We start from the raw sequence: 13,453 nt of genomic DNA on the forward strand, positions 1-13,453 counted from the left end.
CACTGGGTGAACCATGACTTATGACATTGTCTTAGGGGCAGTTTGTTGGTTAATGTGTCTTTCTTAGTGCAATAACTGGAGAAGAAAAACTTGCGGTAGAATATTTTCTGGAGATGAAAGACCAGATGGGGTTAAGAACCCTAAGATCATTCACTTTCTCCAGACTGCCCTTAATCTCCAGGAAATTCCCTGTATTTGGATCATTAACACTTCAATTTACATTCCTGTTGATAGAGCCAGAGTGGCTGTTGGCTAAGGGATTTTATCTTCACTGGGTGGGAATGGAGTAGCATTATGGTATATCTTCTCTCCAGATTTCTCCTGCTGGGTAGATTGTGGCCATCTGTGCATAATATTCCATTTAGGATACTTGTGTACTTTTTCTGTTTCTTTGTGTCACAATTCCAAATAACTGCTCATATGTCTCTTCAAAGACTATTTTAATCATTGGCAATGAAAGCAAACAGGAAATTTGCTAAACGATCTGGATATTCAAATATGTAGTAATGCAGAGACTTCAGGAGAAAGTAGTTTGGTAAAATTTAATTGTTAAAGGTATCTCAACTTAATAAAATGTCATGTTCATGGAGAAAAATGAAAATATTTACTTCAAAAAATGCTGAGGTATTCAATTAAAATACTTTTTTCCTTTTCCTTTGTCAGTATTTATTTAATACTCCTTCCCTTCATTCTTGTTTTAAATGATCATTTTCTTCTGGTTACATCTTAAATTGATCACCTAATAGAGTTTACTGCTTAATTTTTATTGGTAAAAGTAAATTGATAATATTGTTTGTCTTGATGATTGTAAATATTTTATAGTTTCTGTAGTCATTAAAGCAAAATGATTTTGCTAAAATTAAAGGAAAAACTGTGTTTTAAATTTGTACGAACATTATCATTTCCTCATTGTTGACCATAATAGCTTATGATAAATAGATCTCTCCATTTTCCATTTGAGGCCTCCATCAAGGACAATTACTAAGTAACTTTACAAAATTAGCAAATAATATTCCAGATAGAGTTACTCTTCTCTTGAGCTAGGCCATGATTTTGATAGCAAGATAGATTTATTCTTATGGCACCACATTAATGGTAAGAAATGCTAAAGTTTGCTAAGTGCTGTAAATGTAATTTTGGCACATCATTTACACTTCTTTTCAAAGCTCTTTTAGTTTTCCAAAGTCTACTTCAAATAGAGATACTAATTTATGAAAAAAAGAGAGGCTTTTAGGAAGGCCCCTCTTTCTTGTCTGTTTCCTGAACATCAGGCTAGAAATATGGTTCTAATGGTGGCCATCTATTGAAACAGAAATGGAAAAACCTCTAAACGTGGTGTCACCATCTTGAACTTTGAGATGTCCAGGTTTCACATATAGTCCGTAGTTAGCTCTCATTCATTCATTGTTATTCGTCATTCATTCGAGTTAGCTCATCATTCGTTGACCTTAGTTCCAACTTTGCCCTTTGTATTGGAATAAGCATCCACTGTATGTCCTCTTTATTATACCCATTACCCAAGTTCCGTTAAGGAGAGAGACTGTCTTTTAAATAAGTCTGTATTCCCCATGTAACACAGCAAAGTAAGCATTCAATATGATTTTTTGGTTGGTTTCATCTTTTTACTTCAACATAGATTATCTTAAACTCTTCCTCTCGTGTTTTGTCTGTGTTCTCATTCCTTCCGTTTTCCTTCCCTCCTTTCCTCTATGAGTTAGAGGATAGAAATCAAAGCTAGCAGCTCTTGCTTGAAGAATCTGTGTCTCTCTAGTACTTGATATCTCTTCTGTTTCTTCAATTGCTTCCTTATTTCCCTTCCCCCCCCCCCCCCATAAACATACTTTTCTTTTTCCCATCTAGAAACAACCACAGAAACTTTTCTATGAATCTCTAACCCTTTGAGTGAACACTTATTTTTGCCCCTTTGACTCTTGGCCTTCTGGAGAAGGAAGTTGTCCCTTAGCATCTTCCATTCGCTTCCTGACTCTCTGGAATCTCAGGATCTGCCACATAACTCCACTGAAACTACTCTTTGTAAACATTACTCTGACTTTCCACTTCCCAAACTGTACCCTCTTAAACCACCTTCTGTCTTTCTTCAAACTCTCCTCTCTTGGCTTCCCTGGCACAGAGCCCTCTTGATTCTACTCCCATATCTGTTGCCCATTCTATCTTTGAATCATTGTCGCCTCTTCTTTCTGTTATTTAAATATGGATATGCTCCAAGCTTCTTTGTCGCATCCAATTCTGCTGTTTGTTTTCTACTTTCTTTCTTCTATTTGTTTCATCTGCTTCCATGATTCAACTTTTGCTTTTGTGCAAGTAACCTCTATATCTTTTTCTCAACCCCACAATTTTCTACTATGCTCCTAATCCGTGTTTGTGTCTGGCTTCTAGAAATATATATTTGGGTTTCTCATTTGGATTTTAACTTAAGCATATGTAAATATAAACTCATCAGTTTCTTTTCCTTCTCTCCAACCAGTATTTGCTTTGAAATGCATCTGTGAAAAAAAAAATCTTTCTTTGAGTGACTTTAGCTTGAAACTTCAGTACCATCTTTGACAATTTCATCTTATTCATCTAAATCATCAAATCCTGGTAGTTTTTCTTCTGTCATTCATGCCTTTATTTTTACTTGTATTCTCTCTACCCTGGCTTAGTCCCTCCTTAACCCATGCTTCAACTATTTGCTACCAAGATTACATCACACCTATTCCCCCTTTACCCTGCCTATTGTTTCTGTTTTTCTCCATTTTCTACCCATTTGAGCCATCCTGAAGACTTGTAGTCTTACTTGAATAAAACAACACAAAAGTTGTATTCTTTGCTGCTCTAAAAATGTCAGTCTTTCCTCATGTCCTAACAAGTAAATTTTAACTCATTGGTCTGGTAATCAGAATGTTCTAGTTGTAACTTGCCTGCCCCATGATATCTAGTCCATATTCTATGTTCCAACCATGTACTCTGTTATATTGTCAGGTTTGATCCCAGAGACCTATTGGTTCTCCTAGACTATGTAAGATTTTCTTATAGAGATTTAAAGTGATTAAAATTATTTTAATCAAAACTAGTAACATTTTATCAAAGAAACAATATGTTTAAATTAGCATGCTAATAAATAAAGGACTCTGAAAGAAGAGTGTTTTAAGATTCCCAAAGCTTTTCCTCTAGTTCAAAGAATCTCAGCTTATAGGGGAGAGGAAAAATGGTATGCCTCAGCTGAGCTGGGCCTATCTTTTTCCTTTTGGCAGTCAAATGGAGTAGCAAAAAGGCCAGGTTGTGTGCCTGTACTGTACAGATTGTAATAGTGGGGAGGCAGTACGGGGAGGAAATGTGGTAGCATAAGTTATCCCAGGGAAAGCAGTCCATTTATTTTGTCTGCAATGTCCAGTTATCTGTATAATTTACTCCCTCACCACCTTGTCAAGTCTGTTCAAATGGCCACCTTTTCAATGGAGCCCACCCGGGTCATCTTATTTAAAATTATAAATTTTTTTCCTTCAGGCACACCTATTTCCCCTTTACCCCGCCTATTATTTTCCCTCCATAGAACCCCCCACCTTCTAACATTTTTTGTAGTTCTTTATTGTGTTCATTATATGCTGTCCTTGCTAGTATTTAAGTTTTATGAGGACAGGTGTCATGAACTACTTTATTATCATGATGCCCTTTTTCTTATTTTTATTTAAAAAATCTTTTTTAGTTTATTTAATCTCTACACCCAACATGGGGCTCAAACTCACAATCCCAACATCAAAAGCCCCACACTTTTCTGACTAAGCCAGCCAGGCACCCCTATAATGATGCTCTTCAAAGGATGTCTAACACCTAGTAGGTGCTCAGTAAATATATTTTGAATCAAGGAAGAAATTATTCAATAAGTAATTTTTGACATGCTAAGCAACTGCTAAGAGCTGTGCTGATTATGGGGACCTACAGTGGGAAACAAAGCAGAGTTAGTCCTTGCCTTTGTCTACCTTACAGTCTAGTCAAGAAAACCTGTGCCAACATTACAATGGAACAGATGAGTGTTGGGGTGCCTGGGTAGCTCAGTCGGTTGAGTGTGTGACTCGTGGCTTCTGCTCAGGTCATGATCTCACAGTTCATGGGTTCGAGCTCTGCATCTGGCTCTGCTGGCGGCACAGACCCTGCTTGAGATTCTCTCTCTCTCTTTATCTCCCTCTCTCTCTCTGCTCTTCCCCTGCTTGCACTCTCTCTGTCCCTCTTAAAATAAATTTTAAAAAAAGCAAACGGATGAGCGTTTTGCTCTGAGAACACTGAGCTACACAAGGGACCTATTGTTGGATGTCAGTGAGGCTTCTCTGAACACATGATAACCAAGCTGAGAACTGAGGATGGTTATGAGTTGAGGAAGTAAAGAATGAGAAGAAGAAAGAGGTCTCTTTCAGCATATGGAAAACATTACTAGTTCAAGGAATTGCAAGAAGTCAAGTGGCTAGCCTGTAGAAAGTGGACAGCTGGTGCTGGAAAGAGAAGCAGGTGAAAGGTGGGATAGGTTTTTTTCAAGTCCTTATAAGGAGTATAAAAGTTGTACTTTTCCCAAAGGTCGGTGGTCTCTCAGTACACACTCTATTAGCTCATGTAATAGAATGCATTTCAGAGTATGGATGTCTTCTAGGTGACTTTGATCCCCAATGGATTGAAAAAATACATTTTAAAGAAGCATGCACTCAGAGTATTCCTAGGTATAATATCACATTTTTATTTTTAGCATTTGTGGCTGTAGAGGAGTCACAATTCTGACCATGGTATATTTGGTTTGGCATTAGCCAACAGCTTGTTGTTTAACTAATATTCACATTTTACTTAAAACAGCACAGCACATTTTAATGTTATTCTCCAAAATAATCAGATAAGTGATACATATTGGGAAAGGAAAGAAAATAGCTTTAGGAGGTATTAGATATCTTTCTTGGTAAAACTTACTGTGATATAGGTGTCCTCTAATTAATATGTGTTAACATCCTGCTTTCATTATATAGGCCAAAGCCCAGACCATGTCATTGACATAGGTAGAGGTTTGCTTTCCCTTAATGCTTTCCCTTTAGTTCCTCTCCTTTTAGAGTTTCCCGTGGACGCATTAATGCCCTTCTTGGACTTTCTGGTTACGTAGAGAGACACTCTACCACTATTATTACGTGGCATTATTGGTTGTTCACCCAACCAATCTGTGCTCTTCTCTTACCTACCCTTTCTCTTTCCTATTCTTTTTGGGTCTCCCTAGGTGACTTGTTAACCAGTGTCTAATAATGCTAATTCATTCTGCTGCTTTTATGACTACTGGAACTCTTGGAAGTATTTGCATTATAAATGATGAAGGGTGCATTGAATCAGGTTGTATTCATGAAACTTACAAAAATCAGTGCAGCTGAGTTGGAGAAATCTTGTTTCTAAGGAAAAAATAAGAATTCATGGTGGGACTTATAGTGCCTTTAATTTGACCTTACATGTCTGATACTTAGTCTATTTCTAAGGCCTCTCAGTTTCCACAGAATCCATCTTGATAAAACTTCACTAGAGCTTTACTGTCTCCTGTTTGTGACAGACTGCCCTAATTTGCGTGAAACTGCCTAGTAGTGTAGAGCAAAAACATTAGTGTTACAGGTAGAGGAACTCTAGTTCCTGACAGTCACAGAAACTGATATGTTGCCTAACTTCTTTGAGGCTTGTTTACTTTTCTTCTTTTTCTAGAATGTACTTCTTTCCATAGAGTATCAATTAAGTATTAAATGATTATCAAAGTATTTCAGAACTTCAAAGGATATACAAATAGGAGATGGTATTTAAATGGTTCCTTTTAGAGTTCTGAGGGTTTTGTTTGTGTATGATTTAGGGAGGCTGCTCAACTGAAGAATTCCAGCTATTGCAACTCAAATACTGATGCATAAAATTTTTAAGGCTTATATTTTTATTTGTTTAACTAGAACTCACAGTTATAACTTCTTACTTGACTGAAGTAAAATTGTTCCATATAAGAGAAATATATCCTCTACAAATAGAATGTACAGAAATAGCATCTGAAGATTTATTACAGAAAGGAAACAAATGGTGCACAATTAAAATAGGCATGTTCTCCAGGAAAAAATGTCTCTAGCAGGCTTCAGAACGCTGACTCTACTTTTGGATTTGTCTGGTCTGGCATACATACCAAGAATCTAAAGTATTTTAGGGTGATGCAATCTTTTATTTTAGGGATCACGATATGTAAAATCGAAGGGCACCCGGGAGAGAGTGATTCAAAACCTGGCCCAACAAGAGGCAGTGTCCATGGGTGTCGGTGACCTGGCCTGACCCAACTCCTGGGCTGCTGCCGTCATGGCCATTAATTATGTCCATCTGTCACTGGAAGTGTCAGGCACACCTCTGTCATCAGGTAGACCATCTGCTCCTGCTACTTGCCCATGTGAGCCTTGGTTGTTCATTCCAGGGTGGCTATTAATGGGACAGCAGCTTAGGGATGTTTCAAAGTGGCATTTTTGTCTGTTGCCCTTTTGGGCCTCTGGGGATCTTAGAATAGTCCATTCTCCCCATACTCCAAAGCCAAAACCAAAATCAAAACCAAAACTATTCCTGCCAGCATTTCAATTAATTAGGAAATCAAGAAGGCCCTAATCTCCCTGAAAGATCAACGTGGAAAGAAAGACTTTTTTCACTTAAAATGCAGTCTGATTTCAAAAGTATTAAATACATTGGTAATCATAATAGCTTTCAACCTGATGGCAATTTAATATTTTATCTCGACCTGTAACTTTGATATCTTGCCTACAAGATTTCAAAGAAGGATAGAGAAAAGACAGAGAATTGAGAAATCAGCTGGATAAAGTAGCATGACCTAAAGGAAGGAGCTAGCTTGGAGTCTACTTGACTTGGGTTTGAGTCCCAGTCCCCCTTACTCCTGACAAAGCTGTGAATTCATAATGTAAGTAAGCTAAAAAAGTGGATGGATCATCTGCTATAAAACTCATATAGTTCTCTTCACAGGAATAACAAAGCTCTAACCCTAGAGCCTAACCAGTTATTTGTAAAAAGAAAATGGAATGACAGGACCTCAGGCAACAAGAAAAAACTAGTACCAGCTAAGATAGAACTTTACAGAAAAAAGATGACACTAAATTATCTGGGTCATTATTTTAGGAACAAACTGTGTTGCTAAACTCAATAGAATGGCTATCTTGTGCCATTAAGAGAAGACTGAATTATGTTTTGCATATATATTTCATAATATAATACCATGAAGTGAAAAAGATTTGGAGACAGTTATCTTTATTTACCTAGAAAAATCACCATTGACTATCTAGAGCATCACATTGACAGATTAATGGGATATTGCTGTAGTTTATTCTTAATGACTAATAATATATTTCTATAGGTTATTAAAAAAACAACTTTTTCCTCAAAGAATCATAATGAGTCTAGAGACTCTTCTAGTTATTTTGGTGGGCTCAAGAATTAGCATGAGTATATTATTATTTTATGAACTTTTCTTGTTATGGGATGGGGTTTCTGTAGAACCAACATTTCACACAAGGAACTTTTATTCTCACAATGCATTGAGTGAACTAACTGAGTTAGTTTCCAAGGTTTTTACTGGTGGGAATTTAAAAAATTTAGACTGGGAAAACTGTCAAGTTAACCCTATAGAGACATGCATACATAAACACCTCTCTCTGAAACTTGATTGTTTCATCCCGTTTCTCTTAATGACTACCATAGATCAAATGGTATTTTTAAAATTAGGATTTTATGATGCCCATTAAAAAAAATTAACTTTGTTCCTGAGTCAGGTAAAGATTAGAGAAGGAAGGCAGGTTGATTCTGTGGATGTTTATATATTAAACTAGCTAATCAGATGTTTGAATCTGATTCGTTTCCCTCCTTGGCATGTGGAAATAGGCAATTTTCCTTTTTAGGCATATGCTACCATACGTGGCTATGACAAAATATACATGTAAAGGGTTGGGTTACCATATACCCTTGTGTCCCCAAGGCAGACATGATTTATGTCTTATGTCTTGACATCCTGTCTGGTTTAGCGTGTATCTAATATTTTATTTTTTAACTAAGTGATATCATTAATGTCATATTAAAAATAAACCACGGTGTTCTACTGCAGTCTCATTTAGTAGTGTATGAGATGCATTTGCAGTGAACAGAGTTCCCTCTTTAAATTGTGATGGAATATGAAAGCCAAATGCTTTTCCCCAACCCTTTCCAGAAGCAAGGTAAGTAATAGTTCCCTTTTGAAGGTTGCATGCTCTCTGATAAAAATAAGCCTTCTAGGGCATGAGTAGATCTAATGGTCTTAAGTTGTGTCAGAAGAAGTTCTGATACTGTTGTCCCTGCGGGCCGCTTGGTTTTTCAGCTGTTTGGTCTGTGGCCCAGGCCCCAAAGTGCACAAACTTTTCAGGCCACTAGTATGTAGGGCCAGTGGGAAACAGTAAATTATACATTAGGAGTAAATGAAATATGCGTGGGGAAGTACAAGTCAAGCAGTTCTGTCATGGTGCATATAGAGACAAATCTGAGTCACTATATTTCTGTCGTAGTGATTTTGTCATTTACTGTCTGGTTCAAATCTAAACATAAGTATTTGTTTTACCCAGGTAGTAAGAATTATTTCAGAGTTATCAGAGAAAGTTCTTACAAGCCAAGTTGTTCACTGTTTCAGCTCTTACTGGTTTCTTTCTGGAAGCCAGGTGAAATAAAAATTAACTTAGGGGAGATTAGACTCATGTAAGTCTGGAGATGTCATTTCTCTTTAGTTGTCAAAGGAGTGCCCAATAAGATATCCCAGAAATAGGTTCATGTTACCATTGTGCTATTGGTTTTGTAACACTTTTATTAAAAATATTTTGGGGGAGGGGCGCCTGGGTGGCTTGGTCGGTTAAGTGTCTGACTTCGGCTCAGGTCATGATCTCACGGTCAGTGAGTTTGAGCCCCGCGTCGGGCTCTGTGCTGACAGCTCAGAGCCTGGAGCCTGCTTCAGATTCTGTGTCTCCCTCTCTCTCTGCCCCTCCCCTGTTCATGCTCTGTCTCTCTCTGTCTCAAAAATAAATAAACGTTAAAAAAAATTTAAAAAAATATTTTGGGGGAACCTGTGTGGCTCAGTCAGTTGAGCTTCCAACTCTTGATTTTGGCTCAGATCGTGATCCCACGGTCGTGAGAACCAGCTCTGTGTCAGGCTCTATGCTGAGTGTGGAACCCGCTTCAGATTCTCTCTCTCCCTCCCTCTCTCTGTCTCCCTCCCTCTCCCTTCCCTCCCTCTCTCCTTTTCTCCTCCTCTCCCCTTCCCTCCTTCCCTACATCCCTTCCTCCCTCTCCTTCTGACCCTCTCACTGGCTCCTGCTCTCTCTCTCTCAAAAAAGAAAATCTTTAAAAAAATATTTCAACAAAGCCCTTTGGTCCCAATGAATTTTAAGTGTAGAATAATGAAAATATCCATTTCTCAAACAATTGATCATGAATGAGAAACGTAGAAAACACTTATTGACATTTCCTGTCCACCAGGAGGGCTGTAGTGATGTTAGTAACTGTATGAAACCAAAGACACAAATCTGAAGGAGCACCAGGAGCTATTTCAGAAACTACTGATTATGTTAAAGAGATTACATGTGAAAAAGATGATTTAGCACGTATAGCTGAAGAAAGTGCTTTTATCATCACTCTGCCCCTTCATTTAGAATAAATGGCTGTTCCTGAGTTAATTTAGCTCATTCATTTCAAATTATCTTGTGCAGAAAGTGAAGCAAGAAGAGTTATTACTGCATTGATTTTATTAGCAGAAGAATTTTGCAAATATTAAATGGTATAAATGTTGTATCAATGTCATCAGCTGCTTCGAATAGAAAAATCAATTAAGCTAATTCCAATAATGGCTTGATTATTTCCATTCAACTTATGGAATAATGGTAAATGTTTGAAAGTTAATTTTGTTGAATATGAAACACTTGACAATTTTCTAAGTGCTATAGATTCAGTTAAAAATTCAGACATACTGGTGAGATTGTTTCTTGCCATAATAGTAGTACAGTTATACATGTTGGTGGAGGATTGAATCATCCTCAAAATGGCCTTGTTAAATTAGACTTATAGAGCAAACATTACTTGGGTTGGCTGTGCATATAAGTCATAATTATGTCCAAACAAGCTGATGTTCTACCAGTGGTGATATTTTCCCAATTGATACAGAAATTATAACTTTCAAAATTTGTAAATATTTTGTATATGCAGGTTAGGATAACTGATATACAGAGTAAACTTATGTTGCATTTAAGAACAGAAAAAAATACTTCAATGTGGTAATACTTGCTTTTTCTCTTGGCTGTCTACAAATTGGATTTTAGGAATGTTTACAACTTTGAAGAATCTTTTTGCATATCAACTTTAGTGCCCTTATAATCACATTGAAACTTTTTGTAATGGACTATTCTAAATTTTGATTACATGTTGTTTCAAATCAGTTGGGTGAAGTCTTTGATCAAATTACTTAAGAAATGCTAATTTTTTTATTTTTTTATTTTTATTTTTTACCTTTAAAGCTTTGAGTGAATTGCATTACTAGGGGAAAAGAGCTTACAAATAGTAAGAAATTGAAATTTACTTCTCCATGAATATGGAAGGTACTAAACAAATTAAATCATGAAATTTTAAAGGATATGCAAATTATAAATCACAGAAATAGTTACAGTTCACATGCAAAAGTCTACCAAGCTTGATTTAGGGAAAATGCTTAATATAGCAAATACTACAAACATTAGGGTTCCAATTCTTCCTGAAATTAGCAAAATCAATAAATTTCTACTAGATGAAACTAAAAAATAATATTTACTAAGTGTTTATTATATGCCAGCAACTTTTCATGGATTATCTCATTAAATCCTCATGACAACTCTCTGTGATGGGTTAAAATGATTTTTTTTCTGGTTGAAGACATATAGGATTGAGGAGTTAAGTCGCTTGTTCAAGATCACTACTCTTTACTACTCTATTGCGTCTTTGTAGTTGGGATCATATCAGAGTTATCAGAGAAAGATCTTACAACCGTTGTTGTAGTTAACCATTGTTATAGCTTTTATTTAGCTTGTGTTAATTTCTGCAAGCCAGTTGAAATGGAAAGTTATATTTTTGGGAATATGAGACTCATGAAAGTTGTTAAAGGAGTAACCAGTAAGATATCCTTAAAAGTATTGCAGCTCAGTTTATGTCATGGCTAATATGTAATACAGGAGGGTGAGACTGTAAGGTAACATCCTTCCAAGTTTGTGGTGACCAAGACCTCCACAGGAAAAAACCCACAAAGGGAACTAGGGGAAATGTTTTGTGGTAAGGAGTGAGTCAAGCCAACATTTATAGCTGGGTAATTAAATGAGGGTTTTTTTTTTTTTTTTTTTTTTTTTTTTTTTTCTGCAAGGCAAAAAGCAGGGGAAAGAAAGCCACAAAACAAGAACATATGCAATCTAAAAAACCTGATTGGCTGCAACAGTGTGATATAGTCTTGTCTTTTTGAAACAAGTCATATATCAGAATTACCTAGGACACTTAAAATAGCACATATTCACATGCCCCACTGAGAAGGACTATATCTGAAATTCTGGCAGTGGGATTCATCCTTGTTATTAAGAGCTTTCAACATGATTCTTTGATCTATCAGGATTAGCACTACGAGGCCAAAATGCTCTCAAGCAATAGGAAGTTGCTGCACTTTGGTTAGTTGGAAAAAAATTACCCTGGGAAAGTAGTTGAGTTCCTTTAAAAAAAAGTGGATAGATTTTTGGGATGTTTACAACTACAGAGACTTTCTGGACTAGCTGGGCAACTCAAGTTAGAGCAAGTAAAGATAATTTGGATAAATAAGAATAATTCCAGATTTTAGCAATTTCTCCTAAATTATACATTACAATGATAGATAAGTAAAAAATATCATTTATTGAGAGTGAACAATTTTACTGGCATCAATACTAAGTAACCTGATGTCGTCCTCTTTCTTCATCCTCCTTCATCCAGTTTCTAGTGAATTTTTACAACTCTATTATGCCTATTCTCATGTAATGCACCCTCACCCACCCACTCAGTAACTTGCTTTCTATCATTTCCTACTTTTGTCACCCTTGGGAACCATTGCTGTCATCACGATCAACAACAAATATTTATTAGACACCTGTTATGTGTAGGCTAGTGCGTGAGGTATAAAAATAGGTTCAAGTCATTTCCTTAGAGAGCAGACTTTGTTCTAGGTTTGTGATAGGGCATTCACTGAGACCAAGTGCCATGTGGCTAAGGATCAAACAGATGGCCAGAAGACAGTCATTGCAAAGGAGTAGGCAGATGCTACATGGAGGGGCTGGGGCTCAAGTTGAGTTTTGAAGAATATATCAGGGCTTTTGTTGATAGACATGAAGAGAGCATTTGGCAAAGATCCAGAGGCGGGGAAGTTGATGTTTCTGTATGAAACAATGAATACAGCAAGTGGTAGGATGGCTTTGTTGTTCCTTCTTAGCTCCCTTGAGCTAGAGTGTCAGGAGTAGATTTTATAGTTTGTAACCTCTGTTTTGGTTCAGGGAATTTAAGGTGGAGGGCAATATTCATAATTCATTCAGCTGATTGGATTGGCTTTTTATTTCTCCACTACTTCTTTCAGCATCTTATTACTGAGTTGTGAAAAAATTAGAAGATGGGAAAGATGGATAAATTCAATTTCAAACTGCTAAGCCAAGTCAAGACATTCAGTGATCTTCCTCTGAGTCCTAGAATCCAAGAACCAGAGCATGCAAGGGGCCTTTAAGAATATTACTCAATCCCTTCATTTTACATTATCTGAATTCATCTAAGTCATCTCTGAAAGTTATTATCAGAGTCCTGCCTGGAATTGGGACTGACTGGCTCCCATTCCAAAGCTCTTTTTTTCTGAAAAGTATGGCTTTCCTCCACCATGCAGTATGAGGAAGTTATGTTTCTTGTTTTCAATTGCCAAAAAAATTTGAAAGACTAATTTGAAAGATTCCAACTCATTTTGACTCATTAGATTTCATTCTTGCTCTTGAATGAGAAGCAATGGAGACTAGATAGATGTAGGGGCCCTGTTGTGGGCAGAGCTCTGCGTTGCAATGTAGGCTCTGCCTTCTCCCAGCTTACAGCACCCGACACAAGTTCTGAGATCTTTGTGCGACTTGGGTTGTCATTTGCAAAGAAGGAAGAATCTATTAGAAGGGCACTAAAGGGTTGTCTTTATTTGCTCTGAATTTTGTCTTTTTTTTCATGTTGGAAGTGCCAATTGCCAGAAAGTTGGATTGTGTCATGACTATATGTAGTTTGAATTGCAGGATTTACTCTTGCTAAATATATACTGATGTGGTGGGTTATTCTACTTGTCAAGTGTTTCTTAAATCAGCAGTTGGAGTTGGCATTAGTGAATGGGCACCAATGACTGTAG

General features: G+C 36.9%; 1 long non-coding RNA gene across 11 annotated transcripts in view; it reads right to left on the bottom strand.

Annotated features, from left to right (window-relative positions):
• The window catches only part of LOC122233046, an 86,286-nt gene that overhangs the window by 27,195 nt on the left and 45,638 nt on the right, over positions 1-13,453 (bottom strand). The gene's annotated exons all lie outside the window — the stretch shown is intronic.

Source organism: Panthera tigris, chromosome D4 (assembly GCF_018350195.1).
Source record: "Panthera tigris isolate Pti1 chromosome D4, P.tigris_Pti1_mat1.1, whole genome shotgun sequence".
Classification (NCBI taxonomy): Eukaryota; Metazoa; Chordata; class Mammalia; order Carnivora; family Felidae; genus Panthera; species Panthera tigris.